We start from the raw sequence: 20,746 nt of genomic DNA, 5'->3' as shown, positions 1-20,746 counted from the left end.
AATGCACACTGAAATATTAAGAGGCAAAGGGGGTGCCTGGGTGGCTCAGATGGTTAAACGTCTGCCTTCGGCTCAGGTCATGATCCCAGGGTCCTGGGATTGAGGCCCGCATCGGGCTCCCTGCTCCTCGAGGAGCCTGCTTCTCCCTCTCCTTCTGCTTGTTCTCTCACTCTTTGTAAAATAAATAAATAATAAATAAATAAAATCTGAAAAAAAAAGAGGCAAAGAGGTATAATATGCATCCTATTCTCAATTGTTGCCCAAAAAACTAGAGACAAAGGAAATGTGGCAAAATGTTCCAAATGGATGGATCTGGGTAGAGTATGTGAGTTCTCTACGTTGTTTTTGTGACTTTTCCACAAGACAAGAGTTTTAAAAACACACGGGAAAGCAAGGAAGAGAGAAATTTCGTTTCTGACAACCAAGCTTCATGGAGAAAGAGGAATCTGTGAAGAGCTGGCCCTCGCAGAGCCTGAACTGTAACAGGGGGAGTGCAAGGTAGGGCAGGATTCACCAAGACTTCATTGCGTATCTCGTCCCTGTGAGCACAAGCTGGCCCCATGCCCTTTGCTAGCGCTCCGCTCTTATGGTTTCTCAACTACTCTCTGCTTCTTCAAATGGTCCCGTGCCTACCGACGAATTTCTCCATCCTGGCCTCTCTTCCTCTTGTCTTCGGCTTGCTCATAGCCTGTTTCCTCACGCTTCTGCTTCCTCCTCTCTGGGCGTGCTTGGCTGCTGCTGCGTTTTCCTGTCAGGCTCATGTGGTACAGAGCATGGCAATCTTTGTGTAGAAAGAGCTGCAGTCATGACACAGAAGCTCATTGCTTGGGTAGCGCAGTCCCGATTAAAGGACTATGCCTGGGGGGCACCTGGGTGGCTCCCTCAGTTAAGCTCCTGACTCTTGATTTTAGCTCAGATTGTGATCTCAGGGTCCTGGGATCGAGCCCCGTGGCAGGCTCAGCGCTGGGCATGGAGCCTGCTTAAGTTTCTCTCTCTCCCTTTCGCTCTGCACGCATGTGTGTGTGCTCTCTGGGGTGGGGGGAGACTATGCCTAGAATACTTGGTGTGGTTTAGGGACTTGGTCCCGGGGGTGCAGCGGGAAGAAAAAAGCAAACCATCCAATCTCACCCCAGGTGTTATGATTCATGCTTGATTCCTCTTGGAAATGTGTCAAAAAATAGAAACTATGTATAAAAGCTCCAGAGACTTGGAGGAGACAAGATGTCATTGTAGTCTTAGAGCATATTGATTATCAGAAAGCCTCCCTCCCTCCCTCCTGCCTTTCCTCCTTTCCTTCCTCCTTCCCATAAAACTTCATTATGTGAAAGGCACTATAATGGATGCTATGGGGAATCTAAATTGTTTAACACGTGGTCCCTGCCAAAGAAGCTTACAGGCCAGAGCATCTACTTGGTAACTCAAGCTTGAAGCCTAGGAGTTCTTTACATTGTCTCCATCTCTACTCCTTCTTCAGATCCAGTTGGCCAGTCGACCCCCTCCTTCCACCCTCACTGGTGCTCCTTGGTTAGGCCCTGTGTAATTTCATAGCTGGCTTCTTTCCATACCTTCCTAACTAGTCTCCCTGTCTCCAGCCTTGTTCCCTGACTCTTCCCCAACTCTGTGTATCACATTGCTGCCTAAATTATCTTCCCAAGGGGAGCCTGAGTGGCTCAGTCGTTAAGCATCTGCCTTTGGCTCAGGTCATGATCCCAGGGTCCTGGAATCAAGTCCCAGGGATGAGTCTGCTTCTCCCTCTCCCTCTGCCTCTGTCCTATCCCGTTCATGCTCTCTCTCTCTCACGCTCTCTCTCTCAAATAAAGAAAATCTTTAAAAATAAATAAATAAATAATCTTCCCAAAATGCCCCTATGGTATTTTTGTTCCTGGTTGAAAACACGTCCATAGTTCCCTGCTGCTTTCAACTTAATACCCCACCATGAAAGCTGGAGTATTTTACTCCTGACTTTTACTTTTGCCTTGAATTACTTTCTTTGTTTCTTCACCTGTGCCTAAATGCTGCCCCTCTTTCTGGACATGGCTCTGGTGTTTCCTGGTCTCGTGACCCTTTCTCACTGCCTTCCAAGGCTTCCCTATCATCCTGGGCAGACCAGTGTCCCGGCACTGATCAAACCACATGGTCACCGCTGCTTGGTTGTCTTGATCACGAGCTAGCTGACGGCAAGGACTGCTTCACTCATCTCTGCGAATAATCAGCTAGCCCATAGCCTGACACGCTCAGCATTGACCACACATTTGTTGAAAGAATGGATTAAGATGAAATCGCTTAACTGGTCCACTCTTTGATTATAATGAGAATACAGTGATAAGGTTAAATAATTCTTGCAAATACTGCGGTTTTCAAAGGTCATTAGAAATAGGGGGTAACCAACTGGCTAGATGTGCTTTGTCTAATTCTGATTCGCTCACTCCTTTTTCTGTCGCCCCTTCTCCAGTTCCTACAACACGAGAATAAGAGAACATTGCCATCTGCTTGTGGGAACATCCAGGAATTCTCCCACCAACAGATCCCTGTTTTTTAACAAAAAGGAAAAGAAAAGACTAGAAAAAGAAGGCAGGAAGGCAATGTGGATCATGTTTATTTTACTTCGGACCCTTTGTGTTGTTCTTATTGTCCATCTCTATTGCTGTTCAGGCCTTAGGGAGGTAGCCCAGATCTGTTGATGCTTACTTTGGATGTGAACTGGCTTGGAAGCAGGGGCCTGGCCCAGAGTGACTTTTGAGAAACTTCCAGTCCAGAATCTATAACACAAGGACTTAAAGTCACCCTCTGAATTGCCCTCATAGAACCATTTTGATTTTCTCCCTGTCCTGGGCACTGTGGACATAGTGGCAAAAAAGATATGGCCCCTGTCTGGAGGAGGAGGAAAACTTTTGTTCCCATGTATATATTCCGGTTTTGCTTGACATACGTGAGATCTAGCTCTTTCTAAGTTATTCATCAATTTTGTTTCAAAGGATTACACCTCGTTGTGACTAGATAGAGCTATTCTGTCCAAAAGTTTGGAGCCCAGTAATGGGAGCTCCAAGAGTCAACATATTCCTTATCCTAAATAAACACGTTGTGGAGGCAAAATGTTCTTTGAGGTTTACTTTTCAAATATGCAACAGGGTGTGAGATTGCCACCTTCACACGTGAGGATTCACTGAGCTACAGTATGTGAGGCACCCACCGAAGAGGTGGGCGCCAGTGATCCAACACCCACTGGACGTGATTCACCCTCATCATGCATCAGGAGACACAGGTGACACCGAGGCTGAGCCAGGAAGAGAGCGGCACAAGCTCGGTGTCCCCACCACCCCACAGTGATGCTGTGGCGTACCACACGGTGGGGGCACAGTGGAGGAATTTCGCTTTCCGGTGCAATAAATGGCCCGGTTACAGGCTTGCAGATACAGGGACTGCTGATGCGTTCTTCAAAGTGTTGCTTTGGTGCTACACAGTGTGCCTTCCTCATCTTTTTTTTTTTTTTTTTTTTTTTGAGAGAGAGCACACATGTGCGAGTTGGGGGAGGGGCAGAAGGAGAGGGAGAGAGAGAATCTCAAGTGGGCTCCACTCCCTGTGCAGAGCCGGACGCAGGGCTTGATCCCACGACCCTGAGATCATGACCTGAGCCAAAATCAAGAGCCTGATGCCCAACCAACTGAACCACCCAGGCGCCCTGTGCCTTTCTCATCTTTAAGGGGAGGTGGAAGTTAGGGAACTGTAACAGGTTTTACTGTCTAATTAGTCATTTGATCTTAACAGAAAAATAGAAATACTGAGTCCTTTGGGTTTTGCTGTACTTATCTAGGTCATTTCCAGCTTTTTCTCACAGTAAATCAAGTCTCCAGCACTGTTACAGGAAACAACATCTGGAATAAATATGATTTCGCAAAAGGTCAGCGCGTGCCTCTTTAGTGCAAGGCTGCAAAGCTTTACTTTAAATCACACCAAACAATGTCCTTAAGGCAGCTAGAGCAAAACTGGGAATGGATTCACTGGCAATTCTGCTGTGGTCATTTTTCAGTTATTAAAACCCTGACGTGTTCCCGCAATACCTCCAGCGTGTTGTTAGAAAGCCTCTCACCCCCGTGCCTTCACACGAGAGCCGATACTCCCTGGATTCTGTAGCGGATATCATTTACTACCTGACCATTGAGTGACACAAGGTCCTGCTGGCTGGACCCACTCTCAGACTCTGCCGTGACCTCTGAGTTTCCGAGACATATTCCAAGAGTAAAGGGTCTTCTTCCTGGGATTTTTACTGAAGCAATGGGAGAAAGCTGGTTATTTTTTCCCGGGCTTTCCCTGAGTGTCGTACTGATGGCAGAACTTCCCTTTATTCCCCGTTTCAAGCACTACGTGATGCCACACTCATCACACCGCTGGCCGGCCCCTTGGTGGAAGTCATGTCACCACCAAATAACTTCTCTATGTAACGCATTCAGCGTTTGCTCCTGTCGGACCCTCTCCTACCCATTCAACCTCTGTCTCCGTGTGCATCTGTCATTTGCTCTCTGCCTCTGTCAGGTCTGTTTCTCTGCTCCATGAGTACTGTGGCCATGTCTGCGCTTTGCTTGTGTTAATTCCCCACCTGCTAACCGCTTTCTTCTTTTTTTACCTATACAAATTCTTCTAGCCCCTCAAAACCCAAATAGAATCTGTTTTTCCCAGCGTCCTGATATTCATTATGCTTCTGGTTCCCAAAACTCCGTTATTATTAATTGCTGGTATTCGTTCATCATTCATTCACTTATTTTTGCAATAAATATTGACTAAGAACCCACTGTGAGTTACCACCATTCTAGAACTCAGGATGCCGTGGTGAATTAGATAAGTCTTTGCCCTCTTGGAGCTTTTAAGTAAGTTGTATAACTTCAGATTGAGACAAGTGCTATGAGGGGAAAAAAAGGGGGGGCAGGGGAAGGCTAGAGCGTGGCCATGTGAGCAGAGGATGCTTCCCATACAGTGACCAGGAAAGACCTCTTTGAGGAGGAGACACTTAATATTTTTCAGAGACTTGAATTATGGGAAGAAATCAGCCGTGAGTCAACCCAAGAGCAGAGTGCTCCTGGTAAAGGGAAGGGTAAGTGAAATTTTGGAGGCAGGAACGTTCTAGAACAGCAAGAAGGCTAATGTGAGGCAGAGTGGAGAAGGAGATGAGGATGGAGAGAATGCAGAGGTGAGAAACTGTAGGGTTTTGAGGGAGAGAAGAATCAAGGGTGACCTCTTAGTGCTAAGTCGAGTACTTGGGAAAGCTTGGAGGAGGAAGCGAATGTAGATTTGTGTGAGTAGGGAAGCTGCTGGATTTGGAAATGAGGGTTCATTTTAGGCATGTTAAGTTTAAGATCCTTTTACGCATGCAAGCGTAGATGTTGAGTAGATAGTTGGGTACATACAAGTCTAACACCTAACGAGAGGACAGGTTAGAGACAGAAAAAGCCAAGGGCCTAGGCAAGATCATCCGGGAAGAGAGGGTCCATTAGAAGAGGCCAGAGCCCTGTGGCCCACCAGCATTTCGAGATCATGAAGGAGGAGCCAGAAAGGACAGTCTGAACTTGAGGCCACTGAGGTTTCCATATATCCAAACACATCTGTGGTCCTGTGTGGTGCGCGAATAGCTTCATGAGCGCCAAACTTGTCAGGATACTCAAGATGGCAAACCTCTTGTGACTGCTCGTGTCTCTTCACAAGAGCAAGGGTAAAGGTCCAAAGTGTTTTGTTCATGCCTTCAGTCTTGGCACAGCCCCTGTTTACCACGTATTTCTTACTGTTCCCAACTCTCTCGCAGAGCGAACACTGCCCGGCTATTGGGGAACATGTAGCCACTTCCTTTTTCAAGGACTGACTCTGTGAGTTAGTTAAGAATTCTCAGACTTCTTTTACTGGCAGTAAACTGATGCACAGAGAGATTAACTAAGTTATGCACAGCCCAACCTGAGTCAACCGCTAGCCTCAGGCCGCCCTGCAGCATTCAGCAAAGTGTGGGCTGACGATGCCCGCATTGCGGCCACCTGGAGGGTTGGTTCTTTAAAACACTGCTAACATCTACAGCTTGTCTAGTAAAGTGCTTCGCAGATAGTAACTCTTAATCCTCACAATAACTCCGTGCAATAGGCAATATTGTTCCCATTTTACAGATGGGGAAACTGAGGCACGAGAGTGTTACAGAGGTAAGTACAGTTGCAGATTAGTCTGGGTCCTGAATCCATGCTCTTAAGCACAATGCTACACAGCCTGATGAAGCGGAGTCTCTGGGAATGAGACACCACACTAGTCTGTATTGAGGAAAGTGTCTGGGACATTTTTATAAGTATGAAAGTTTGAGAACCGAAGTTTCATGGGATCTCAAGTTTGTTCTTTGCAGCTCATGGATATCTTAATATTTGCTCTTCTAAATCATTTATTTTTAACATCTCTGAGAATCCATGTTTAAGTTAATTTATTAGAGTCTCCTAAACTATTATGAGTAGTATTTTGTTAAACATAGCTAACAGCCTACCGCGTAGCTTACCATTTCCAACGAGGTAAAGCACATAATCGTACACTGAATCAGCTTTCATTGTCCAACATGTCGACAATAATTACTTAACAATTTAAGTCTCATGCCACAGATGTTGATACAGCCTCCTCTCAACAAGAACAATGTGTCTTTTGACTATATGCAAAAGAGTGAAATTGGACCACTTTCCCATAACAGACGCAAAAATAATCTCAAAATGGATTAAGACCTAAATGTAAGACCTGAAATCATAAAACTCCTGAAAGAGAACATAGGCAGTAATCTCTTCGACATCACCCTTGGCCACGTATTTATAGATATGTTTCCTCAGACAAGGGAAACAAAAGCGAAAATAAACTATCAGGACTACCCCAGAATAAAAAGCTTTTGCACGGCTAAGGAAACCATCAACAAAACAACAAGGCAATCTACTGATTGGGAGAAGATACTTGCAAATGATACATTCGATAAGGGGTTAATATCCAAAATATATAAAGAACCTATACAACTCAACCCCAAAAAACAATCTGATGAGAAACTGGGCAGAAGACCTGAATATACATCTTTCTAAAGAAGACATACAGGTGTCCATACAGGTGTCCACGATGACCAACAGACACATGACAAGATGCTCACTACTCTAATCCTGAGGGGAGTGCCAATCAAATCACAAAGCGATGTGACATCACACCGGTCAGAATGCCTGGTATCAAAAGGACAAGAAATAACAAATGTTGGTGAGGATGTGGAAAAACAAGAACTCTGGTGCAGTATTGGTGGGAATGGAAATGGGTGCAACCACTGTGAAAAATGGTATGGAGGTTCCTGAAAAAATTAAAAATAGAAATATATGATCCAGTAATTTCCCTACTGGGCATTTACCCAAAGAAAACAAAAACACTAATTTGAAAAGATATATGCACCCTTGTGTTTACTGCAGCATTATTTACAATAGCCAAGCTATGAAAGCAGCCCAAGCCCATGGCTAGATGAATGGATAAAGATGTGGTGTGTATATACAATGGAATACGACTCGGCCATAAAAAAGGATGAGATCTTGCCATTTGGGAAACATGGAGGGACCTAGTTATGCTAAGTGAAATAAGCCAGAGAAAGACAGATTCCATATGTATGGAAATACTTAAGTGCAGAACCTAGAGAATTCAAAACAAATGAACAAACACACAAAAACCAGACTCTTAAATACAGAGAACAGGGGCGCCTGGGTGGCTTAGTCAGTTAAGCACCTGCCTTTGGCTCAGGTCATAATCCCAGGGTCCTGGAATCAAGCCCCATATTGGGCTCCTCACTCAGTGGGGAGTCTGCTTCTCCTTCTGCCCCTCCCCTGCTCGCACTCTCTCTCTCACATAAACAAATAAATAAATAAAATTTTGTAAATAAAGAAATTAATACAGAGAACAAACTGGTAGTTGTTAGAGGGGATGTGAGCAGGGGAAGGGCAAAATAGATAAAGGGGAATAAGAGATACAAATTTTCAGTTATAAAATAAAGAAGTCATGATGATGAAAAGTACAATATAGTCAACAATATTGGGACTATAATCCAATAATATTGTAATAATGTTGAAAGACGAAAGATGTATGGTAACAGACGATGACGACACTTAGAATGGTGAACATTGAGTAATGTAGAATTAACGAGTTGTATATGAAACTAAGATAAAATTCTGTTAATTATAGTGCAATTAAGAAAAGAAGAGTGTGTTTTTCCCCCTACGTTTATAATTTGGCTCATGTGTCTGCTCAGACTGATTAACAACGGGTCAATCAATCATATGGCCAGCACAACAATATGAATGACTCCATGTGCTGGCTGAGAGGTGGTGGCAGTGTGGCATGTCCCAGCTCCGCTCTCGCCAGGGTTGTAAAGACAAAGTCTTTTGAGATATGGGATGGCGCAGAGCCCTCAGAGAAGTCAATCCACGGAGTGTTTTCTGACAACCTTCATGGAAGGTCTCAAGAGCTTCTGGGGTGAAAGGGAAATAGAGTCTAAAGGTATTTAAAAAAAAAAAAAGGAAATGAATCCCGTTCTCAGATGAAAAGAAGAAACATGTTAAATATACAAGGCCTTTAGATGCCTGGAGATAACATTCAGTAAACTCATTTCTGTTGACAAGGAATTATGTTTTACCGCCACAGATCTCCACCTAGATTGACCCTGGAGCTTGCACCATCTGAACAGTGAGACTGGTTTCACCTGTTTGCAACTGTTAAACTATTAGTCATCAGTTGAGAAGCTGCTTAAGCCGATTTCCTCAGCAGTTTATCCTATAAGCATTTTTTTATCCCACAATAGAAGTCAACAAGGCTATTCACCTGTTGTCTAATGTCAAAGGGGAAAAAATAGAACAATTTGGAATTGAAATGAGGTCATTATATTGGGGATAACTGAAATCTGAGTCTTATCCAAAAAGAAAGAAAGAAAAATATAGTGGTGGTGACTAACATAATATAATAAAAAAATCATTAAAAAAAAAAAGAAAAAAAGAAAAATATAGTGGGAAGGAGGCTGGGGAAGAGGGAGGTTAGTGGTGGAAGGGTGGGAATTGAGATGAACTTCTAATGTCTATGTCTTTGGTATAGGGTTGACAGATTTAGGGGGAAAAAAAGAGAAAAATACAAGATGCTAAAATAAATTTGAATTTCAAGTAAAAAATGAATAATATTTTAGTATAAGGCTACCCCATGTGATATCTGATACATACGCATACTAAAAAATTATTTGCTGTGTATCTGAAATCCAAATTTAGCTGAGTGCCCTGTATTTTATCTGGCAACCCTACTTGAGTAGTATCTTTCAATCTGAATTTGAAAAAGATCCTTTTAGAAAACAGATGTCTTCAGGAAACTAGGTCATGGATTCAACAGCATAAATACTTGCTAATTATGCTGTTTAGTATTATGGGATTATATATTTATTTAATATAAATAAACTAGCGATCGTAAGAACCGAAACTTAGTTATTGTCATTTGAAAGACCATCCACTTTACTTATGTATTTGGCACGAGTAGGAGAAAACTAAAAATGGACACCATTGATTCTAAGAATTACGGACAAGAAAACATCCATCCATCCATTCATTTACTCATTCTCTGCTTCCTTCTTGTCTGTACAAAGGCTTGCTGATAGACATGTTTTATTAAATTTTAGTTTAGTGATAAAAATCATAACCATATATGAACTCCCTGACCTAGTTTCTTAAATAATTCTGCACGGTAGTAATTTAAATGTAAAGAAATGTCACAGACCCAGCCAAAGCCAGAACCAAGCCCAAAAGAAAGGGCCAACTTGCCTCCTTCTTGCTGCCACGTGTATGGCAATCTGTCCAGTTCTAGTTGGCCCACGATGGCAATCCGCTAGCACAATTAACAAATGCAGAGGTTGAAACGAATACAGATGTGGAGTTGGGTGCTAAGGATATGCAGTGGGAGGAAAGAAGGAAGCCTGAGCGTAAAGAACAAGTACATTGTAAGTCAAAGAAGTCCAAACGTGGCGGGCTCTGAGGCTGAGAGACAGTACGGTGGGTATGGGGGAGAGGGCAGGGAAGGGGGTCTGTCCTGTGCTTGGTGAGCAAGGGGGGGGGGTAGGGAATGGCACAGAGATGAGGAGTGAGCAAGGGTGATGGTGAGAGTTTGTAGACCAGTATTTGAAGGGCTATCAGATGAAAGGAAATTTAGTTTGTCTAGCTCCAGAGAATGAAACGAAGGCCAAAAAATAGACGTAGCAGGAAAAGAGATTTTTACACGCTCAGGCATGAGCTTTCTCAGCATTAGAGCTGATGGCTGGTGGGAATGCGCCGCAGAGCAGGGCTGGCTGGCGGTCGGGCCTGTCTTGGGCAAGGAGCAGGGCACGTGCCCTCCGACGCCCCTCCCCTCTTGTGGTGTATGTTTCAGCCCATCGGGGTCTTGTGCCTTTCAGTAACTGCTATGTCCTCAAGGCCAAGGACAGTGCTTGACACACAGTAGGGTCTCGGCAGATCTGCAGGGTGATAGGGGAGTGCTTTGTAGAGGATGTGGTCTTATTTTGGGCCTTGGTCTTGATGAGAAAAGGAAAGGGCAGTCTACTTAAATCAACACACCGCGAGCACCTACGTTTGGAAAGGACAGGTTATAAGGCTCTATTCTGTGAGAGCTACAAACACGTAATCCGTGTTTCCCCAGCCCACACCAGCCTAGAGCGAAGAAAGAAAAGAAAAGAATCATCAAAAGCAACATTTCTCTGGTTCTCCCGATCTCCCTGCCTACAAGTATTTTCAGCCCCTTCAAATTTCTCCCCAGCTGGTTCTAGGGGCCCCTAGGGGGTGGCCCTCGTGCCTTCTGAACTCAGGGTGATAGGAGGGTACTCGATTTCACTACTTCTCTGTCCTCTGGCTTGCCATTTTCGCTCCTGCTTTGTCATACTGTGGTCACGTCTCTGTATTTCTATCCGCTCCAAGGATGCCACATACACCCCACCAAGGACAAACAATATTGCCCTGGCACTTGCCAGGCAGGCCCTGTCCAGCCCCTGCCAGGGAAATCGCACTCAAAGTACACCTGCTAAGAGTATGGCTGACAATCCCGATGGAGAGGACACAGAGTCGGCTGGTGGCAGTGAGAGCAGGGGCGCCCACCAGGGAGTCGCTGAGCCACCACCACAGCAAAGCCCCTAGAGGTCTGCCTCTGGGAGAACTAGGCCTCGTGTGTCAGGAAGGAACACGGGCCCCTAAACCAGGGCAGCAGGCAACCGCTCCTTTACCATTCTATGCCTCAGTTTCCCATATATACAGCAGGGACAGTGACAGTGCTTCCTCTAAGGGAAGACTCAGAGAGTGAGGACGGGCAGCACTCAGAGCTGTCTGGCCCCCGTCAGCTCTCAGTCTGTGACAGCCATCCTGACTGGAGCTGTCATTGTGGTCCCAAAACGGCTAGTTCCCCTGCGAGGCACTGTCCCTGTTTTCCTCACGTTGCACTGGTAGCCTTACAATGAACTTTAGCTCTTGAGATAAACTCAGCGGGTTTCTTTCTTTTCTTTTTGTTTTTTTTGGGTAAAGATTTATTTACTTTACAGAGAGAAAGAGAGTGAGCAAGTGTGGGGGGAGGGTAGAGAGAGAAGCAGAATCTCACGCAGACTCCCTGTTTAGCACCAGCCCAAGGTGGGGCTTGCTGGATCTCACGACCCTGAGATCATGACTTGAGCCGAAATCAAGAGTCAGTCACCCAACCAACTGAGCCACCCAAGTGTCCCAAAGTGAGCGGGTTTCTGAGAATTTGAATATATAATCAGGATGGAATAATTCAGATTTTCACATATATAATATATATATTCATATAATATATATATTATTCATATAATTCATCTGCTTCGCACAGCTACCTTTGTCTTGGGGAAACAAGGCAAACATTCACTAAGTATCAGAATATCTGCTCATGCCTTCAGAAGAGATGAGACTCGTCCCAAATTTACAGATTTGTGGAAGCAAATTGCTTTCTGCTCTTGGTGTTACAGGTTATTCAGCCGTTAGCAACATTTTTTTTAACTGTATGAGACATTTATTTTTTTAAGATTTGTATTTATTTATCAAAGAGAGAGAGAGCACACAAGCAGGGGGAGCAGCAGGTAGAGGGAGAAGCAGGCTCCCCACCAAGCAGGGAGCCCAACGTGGGACTTGATCCCAGGACGCTGGGATCATGACCTGAGCCGAAGGCAGATGCTTAACCGACTGAGCCCCCCAGCCATCCCTTTATAAGAAATTTAAACACATTTGTCTTTACCCTGAACGATTCCTCATTTTAGCTGACGCTAGCCTTTTGTTACCTAAATGGTCCTCAAAGAATGGACTTTAATTTCAAATGTCTTGGGAGGAAACAACTTTTCACAATTATATTTTGAAAGTGTTTTTGAAAGTATCTATAGCGCATTAAGGTGGAAATAACTGCTGGCTGATGGAATTTTCAACCTAGCATTCAAGAGGAAGATAAGGGCTATCGATAGATACATAGACTTGGAAGTCATTAGTTTTACAGGTAACAATGAAAGCCTGAGGGTAATTAAAGCAAGTGGGCAGAGAGGCTGTTTAAAGTGAAAAGAGAAAGGGACCAAAGTTGCTCTTTAGGGCCTTTAAAAAAAAAAATCCATGGTCATCAGATTCACACGTGGAGCCCCTTGTTCCTGGCCCCTACCCTGCACCCACTGAACCTAAACGGTTGAGGCAAAAGTGACCCCAGGAATCTGCATTTTAAAAAAGCACCCCAGGTGATCCTTATGCAAATAAAAGGTTTTTAAAACTGAGATATAACTGAGAGATAACATTATATTAGTTTCAGGTATACAACATAATGATTTGATATTTATATTTATTGCAAAATGATCACCATAATAAATCTCCTTAACACCCATCACCGCAATAGGTGATGAGAACTTTTCTTGTGATGAGAACTTTTAAGATCTACTCTTAGCAACTTTCAAATATACATTACAGTATTATTAACTATAGTCACATGACATCCCCATGACTTATTTTCTAACTGGAAATTTGTACCTTTTGACGATCTTCACCCATTTCAGCCCACCCTCTCCCCCTCACCCCTACCCCTGCCTTTGGCAACCACCAGCATGTTGTATCTATGAGCTCAGTTGTTTTGTTTTGTTTTGTTTTAGATTCCACATACTAGTGAAAGCATATTGTATTTGTCTTTCTCTGGCTCATTTCACTTACCACAATGCCCTCAAGGTCCATCCAGTACCCTCAAGGTCCATCCCATGCGAACAAAAGTTTGAACTTCACGGAACCCAGGGTAGGGTGTATTTGCAACAGGCAAAGGAAAAAAAATGCCAAAAACAGGAGGCATAACAAATTGTGTCCTGGCTGGTGGTTGTGAATAGATATCTATTCATAGATACACGGGTTCTTCTGGGGAATTCTTGGTGCTGGTTTTCCCCGTAGCTCGCTTCCGGCAGTGAGCTGGAGTCAGGGACTCAGGGGAGGTGGCAAACTTGGGAACTCACAAAGAACATGGCTCACTTAAAACAACAGTGGTAAACTGTCACTAAGATGCCCTGTGCCCAGCCCGGCCTTTGTACCTGCAGTCCCAGGGCTCCCTCTGCATCCTCTGCCCAGAGCGAGGAAGCTGCACTGATACTGGCAGGACCCTGAGTGCTGTGGGAGGCTGGAGGTACCACAAGCCCCAGGCCTCTGATCCCAATGTTGCCTTCCCAGAAATCGGTGCAGGGGGTCACTCTGGACATCGGAGCCAACTGGAAGTTCCAGAGTGCAGCCCTAGGTGTGGGCCAGGGCCCCGTGAGGAATACCTGGAGAGTTCGTTTGAAGATGGGAACCTGGGTGCCATCCAAAAGGATCACGCTGGTGCCCAAAGAGACACAGCTGGCCCTGTGCACACCTGGAGGCAAGCAGTGGAGTCACACCAGTTCTAATGGTGTCACTTAAATCACTTCTGGCGGTGCTTCTCAGTCAATCCTGTAAGACACTTTTATTTGAGAGAGGGTCCTTGCGAGCATGGGGCTGGGGGTGGGCGAGGGCAGACGGAGAGGGGGAATCTTAAGCAGACTCCATGCTCAGCACTGAGCCTGTCCCAGGGCTCGATCTCATGACCCTGAGAACATGACCTGAGCCAAAATCCAGAGGCGCCCCTAAGATACTTTGATTTTTAATTCGTGGCTCTTTTGTGAGGAACCATTTCTCTAATATGTAGCATATTTACTCAAGTAGCCCGTCTTCCGCTCAGGATGAACCTGAAGGAGGGACTCTCGCAGAACCTGCCGTTACGCAGGAGTGACAGGCCGCCGACATGCAGGAATGGGTGGGACGTCTGGCCACGTTTCTGCAGGGAAGTCACTTGTGGGGCAGTTACGAAGGTCCTAGAATTGCTATAAACGCGCAGGGGTCATTTGGGGATAAAAATGTTTATAACTTGAGCCCAGCATGGAACAATCGGGCTGTGAAATCCAACCATACATCACTGAGATAGAATGTGTGTGTTCTTCCCCTTCCCCTCCCCGAGGGAGCAAACGTAAATCTTAACCGAAGTATAACTTACACGATCCCTTAGGAAGGAGGGGGAAGTAGGCCTGGGCAGCTTTAATGTAACCTTTTAATAGCTGTTTTACATATCGTGGGGGTTAGCATCTTCAAACTGGCCCTCACACAGAAAAGCACCGAAGGGGGGTGCTGAAGCATGATGGGTGGGGGGAGGGTGTGCTTATGAATGCGTTACGCATAAATGTTTATGCTTATTTTTCCTTGTTATACATGCTCGTTGTAAATAGGTCTAAGATCATAGAAATATAATCCCACCCTCCACAGACCAGCAGGGTTAACGGCTTAAATAGTCTTGCAATTTTAGATATACAATCACAGGGATGATCCAGAGACTACTTTCCATAAAAGGACAGGGAACATACAAATCCCTGGGAAAACACATGCCCTGTGGGAGGGGAGAGATAAATGCTTGCAATGGACCGTATTAAGCATCCTCGGAGACAAGATACAAACTGTCCAAGGCAACAGCGAACAGGGGCGTGACTGCTGTGGGTAGTTAGACTTCATTCTCGCATGCAAACCAGAAGCCAAGAGATTTACCCAGCTCCCCAATGCAGGCGCATCTGTCCCTTCTTCAAATCCGATTTTCTCACCATCTGTTCCTTTACTCCAGCCTTGGCTGTAAACAAAGTTTCTGCACAGCCATGTGTCGTGTTGCCAGGCAGCTCTCCTTGCTCCTCTCAAACAAAGTCCGTTCTAGACTCAAAGACCGTGGGCCCCATTATCATCCGTTATCCCTCACCATGTAAGTTGTGACAGTGTCGAAGGTAATTTTAGAAACGGGATTTTCAACTTCACTTGGTACACGCGGTGCAACACAGCTGTCTGCTGTTGAAAATTCTGTAAGGAAACTTCTCGATGCGTGGGGATGATGCAGCTCTAGGAAAAGGATTTCCGCCTCCCTCCAGAACAGTGAGGGCATTGTGGGGGGGCAGGACTGGTTGAGGGGAAACTGACACAGCAGCCCTGGTGGGAGCAAACTCCCTGCCTCCAAGTTACCATTTGACGTGGGGGAGGGGGTGGGTGGCGGCTGGAGGGGTCCAAGATGACTTAAAGATGTGTATCTAGGATAGGGGGCTGTGGCTTTGTGAATGCATCAGAAGAGCCAACCATCTGGCAGCTGTGGGGAGGGATCAGCTGACCTCTGGCCTCCAGCTCTGGTTTTTACAGCTCTATAATATTTATAATGCACTCTTCCTGGGAGAAGCTAGGAGCTCTACACATCTTTGAATGGAGTCAGTTAATCCTGTTACTGTCCCATGAGTAATCAGAGACGTGGAGAAGAGCAAACAGGAAAAAAACAAACAAACCACATTTAAAGCGGTCACTGCCATGGCAAAGAAAATAACATTCACTCTGCTAAGCAACAACGGGAAAAGTCAACCTTGTGATTCTTCGTTATGGATTCTCAGAGTCTAGGCAGTGGCAGAAGTGGGCAGAATTCACCCAGAGAGTGTTAATTCAGATCATGCAAATCACTGTTGATTAAAAGTCCCCCCCCTTGGCATGGGGGCCCATGGTGAGGGGACAAGCTTTTGACCGGGGCAGCTGGGGGACGGGGGACATACAGGGACGATGAAGCAAATAAGTAAATACGTTGAGGATTTCCTGCAGTCAGCAGGGAATTACAAATATTTTCAAAAGGGGAAATGAATCCCAGAATAAGCCCTGTTGTGTTAGACTGGAGCTGGAGGGGTCCATGCAGGTCAGAGCTGCAGGTAGGCAGAGACACAGCTAGAGACAGAGGTGTGCGTGTGTGCACGCATATACACACAGAGACACACATATGCATACAAGTGTATGCACATGCCCACACGTAGATATGTACACATATTTCCTACTTCTAGCTGCTGCGAGGGCCAGAAGCAAAGATATCCTGGTAGCCATGAGCACACCTAGCTTGCAGGGCTTAGCTTCTAAATATTATTCTCCATTTAAAGGAACCAGGGTTCTGGGGCACCTGGGTGGCCCAGTCGGTTAAGTGTTTGCCTTCGGCTCGGGTCCTGGGATCGAGCCCCACGTCAGGCTCCGGGCTCAGCAGAGAGGCTGCTTCTCCCTCTCCCTCTGCTCCTCCCCACTTGTGTCCTCTCTCTCTCTCACTCACTTTCTCTCTTAAATAAATAAATAAAATCTTAAAAAAAAATAAAGGAACCGGGGTTCTTAGAGAAATGGTTGACTTTAGGGATGGGTTGGGAAAATAAAAGATGAGACGGGAACATCTTGTATTGGAAATAAAATACTCAAAGAATGATGGGGACATATAGCGAAAAGACGTAAGAGGTGCCTTAAATGAGCTCCTATTGGCCACGTCTGGGACGATTTGATTATCACAATAAATGATCGTTACTGATTTTAACCCTTTGATTAAAATAGGAATTCATGAGTCTACACTGATAAAATTAAATGAATAAGTGGAGGAGAAAGGAAAAGGCTATCTTACAATAGAAATCTTAAGTTATCTCCTTGCAAAATACCTAGGAATGACTCAGTGGAAAAGTCCTGTAAGGCCCCAAGTTTACCAAATGAAGCAAGAAAACAGTAATGGGACAAATTGATGTTATTTGCCTCCTGATATGATGCAATGAGAAGACCAACGCATTGCTTCTGAGGTAGTCTTGCTACAAATACATAAATCATAAAGAAACATCAAATAAACCCAAACTGCTAGGACATTTCACAAAGTAACTACAGGCTTCAAAAAAAATGTCAAGGTTATGAAAGAGAAGGAAAAACAGAGGAATTGTTCCATAGTGAAGGGGATCTTTTTTTTTTTTTAAGATTTTATTTATTTATTTGAGAGAGAGCAAGTGAACACAAGCAGAGGGATCTGCTGAGGGAGAGGGAGAAGCAGACTCCCCGCTGAGCAGGGAGCCTAACGTGGGGCTCGATCCCAGGACCTTGGGATCATGACCCAAGCCGAAGGCAGACATTTAAACCACTGAGCCACCCAGGTGCCCCCAAAATGAAGATTAAAGAGAAATGACGATTGTTGAGGACCTGTACAACATAAACTTGGGACAATGGAGGACATTTGAATGGGGTCTGGGGAATTATATGGTAACATTGGATCAATGTTAGTGTCATTATTTTGATGGTTGTATTGTGTAAGACAACATCCTTGTTTATAGGAAATACATAAATACATATTGAAGGGGTAAGGAATAAGCGAGTATGAAGTCTGCCATTTTTTCTCAAACGGTTCCAAAAAAACTTTAACGTGTGTGTCTATAAAGAATAAGGCAGGTGTGATAAAGTGGTAACAATCGGTAAACTGAGTGAAAAGTACAGGGGAACTTCGAGGACTACTTTTACTTTTTATGACTTTTCTATTCATTTCAAATTTCCAAATAAGAAAATACAAGAAATGGGAAAAAATGCCTGCCAAGGGTCTCTAGGTACAGACAGCATTGTGAAAAACTGAGCAGGTCAACTCAAAGGAAATAACAGTGACAACAGTGACACAATCCCTGCCCTCCGGTTGCTCACTGGAGAGTATTAGGGGTGCAGGGAGATGGGGGGGAGACGGGAGGGCGAAGAGGATGGAAGCATAAGAGAAATGGCACAGAGTCCAAGTGCTACAGAAGCTCAAAGCAGCCAGGAGCTTCCCAGGGGAAGTGCCGATGAAACTTGTCATAGCTTGTTGTTAGGGCCTTGTTGTTAATCCTGAGGTGGGATTAGGGCAGGAGACTGGGGGTCCTGCTTGGCATATAACCGCAGGATTTAGGTATTTCTGAGAATTCGGACTCTGTTTGCTTTTTGCTCACCACGCAGGCTGGTCTGTTTCTTACCCCTGCACCCCTGCTCCCAATGCTGCTCCTGCCTGGAATGTGGCCGGTTTATGAGCTTAGAGGATCCAACAGAACCATTTTTCAAGACTAAGCTCCTATGTCCTTCTTTGACTTTTTCCGACCCGCTTGCCTCCCTCCAGATAGAAGATGCCTTTTCTCCCCCGAATCGCCAAGGAACTGTTGAAAAGGAAAAATAAAGCTGGGGGCATCACAATGCCGGATTTCGAGCTGTACTACAAAGCTGTGATCACAAAGACAGCATGGTACTGGCACAAAAACAGACACATAGACCAATGGAACAGAATAGAGAACCCAGAAATGGACCTTTGGCTCTTTGGGCAACTAATCTTTGATAAAGCAGGAAAAAACATAGAGTGGAAAAAAGACAGTCTCTTCAATAAATGGTGCTGGGAAAATTGGACAACTACATGCAAAAGAATGAAACTTGACCACTCTCTCACACCATACACAAAAATAAACTCCAAATGGATGAAAGACCTCGATGTGAGACAGGAATCCATCAAAATTCTAGAGGAGAACATAGGCAGCAACCTCTACGACATCGGCCAAAGCAACCTTTTTCATGACACATCTCCAAAGGCAAGAGAAACAAAAGATAAAATGAACTTGTGGGACTTCATCAAGATAAAAAGCTTCTGCACAGCCAAGGAAACAGTCAAAAAAACTAAGAGGCAGCCCACGGAATGGGAGAATATATTTGCAAATGACGCTACAGATAAGACTGGTATCCAAGATCTACAAAGAACTTCTCAAACTCAATACACGAGAAACAAATAAACAAATCAAAAAATGGGCAGAAGATATGAACAGACACTTTTCCAATGAAGACATACAAATGGCTAACAGACACATGAAAAAATGTTCAAAATCATTAGCCATCAGGGAAATTCAAATCAAAACCACACTGAGATACCACCTTACGCCAGTTAGAATGGCAAAAATTGACAAGGCAAGAAACAACAATTGTTGGAGAGGATGTGGAGAAAGGGGATCCCTCCTACATTGTTGGTGGGAATGCAAGTTGGTACAGCCACTCTGGAAAACAGTGTGGAGGTTCCTTAAAAAGTTAAAAATTGAGCTACCCTATGACCCAGCCATTGCACTACTGGGTGTTTACCCCAAAGAGACAGATGTAGTGAAGAGAAGGGCCATATGCACCCCAATGTTCATAGCAGCATTGTCCACAATAGCTAAATCGTGGAAGGAGCCGAGATGCCCTTCAACAGATGACTGGATTAAGAAGTTGTGGTCCCTATATACAATGGAATATTACTCAGCTATCAGAAAGAACGGATTCTCAACATTTGCTGCAACATGGACGGCACTGGAGGAGATAATGCTAAGTGAAATAAGTCAAGCAGAGAAAGACATCATTTGATTTCTCTCATCTATGGGACATAAGAAATAGGATGATCGGTAGGGGAAGAAAGGGATAAAGAAAGGGGGGGTAATCAGAAGGGGGGAATGAAGCATGAGAGACTATGGACTATGAGAAACAAACTGAGGGCCTCAGAGGGGAGGGGGGTGGGGGAATGGGATAGACTGGTGATGGGTAGTAAGGAGGGCACGTATTGCATGGTGCACTGGGTGTTATAAGCAACTAATGAATCATCGAACTTTACATCGGAAACCGGGGATGTACTGTATGGTGACTAACATAATATAATAAAAAATCATTAAAAAAAAAAAAGAAGAGGACTTTTCTCTTTTGTGCTTCTACTGTTCTTAGGATGTGTATTGCGGTCCATGCGGCTCTCTAGAACACTCGTCAGTTGGTCTGTCTATGTCTCCCAGCCTAAGTCTCTCCTTCATGCTTTGCGTCTTTGTCTCTCCAGTGTCTCGCCATAGTGGGGGCTCAATAATGGTCAAAATAATCAAATTAATCGAGACCTCCCCAAATGGTGTCTCTTCCTCTCCTTCCCACTTTTTTTTCTTACCCCTTTCCATTTTTGCTCCTAGGCTCACAAAATGCTTTCTCTAGTCAGTGAAAACATTTAATGGACTTTTCAATCTCAAGTAACAGGAATCCACCATTGAGGGAAACTATTTTCTTTTCTGCCCTGAGAGCATCAGTGAAGGTGGAGGGAGCGAGGGACCAGCATGGCAGGAATAGCAACAGGATCTGCCACACCGATGACTTACATTCTTGATCAACGACTCCGTGACTCACCCACTTAGAAATATGTGAACTACTCCTTAAGGTTATGTTAGGGGAGGCACCATAATGACCACAGCTGATTGCAAAAACCAACCAAAATTATGTTAACTGCTGATGCTTAGCAGCTTGTTACATCAAAGCAGAGTATTTATATAAGCGGCTATCTGCTAAAGGCCAACAGACCTATCCACAGTATTATAATAATAATTAGTAATGGC

This window comes from Ursus maritimus, unplaced genomic scaffold (genome assembly GCF_017311325.1).
Source record: "Ursus maritimus isolate PB19 unplaced genomic scaffold, ASM1731132v1 scaffold_2, whole genome shotgun sequence".
NCBI lineage: Eukaryota > Metazoa > Chordata > Mammalia > Carnivora > Ursidae > Ursus > Ursus maritimus.
This window is presented reverse-complemented; position numbering follows the sequence as displayed.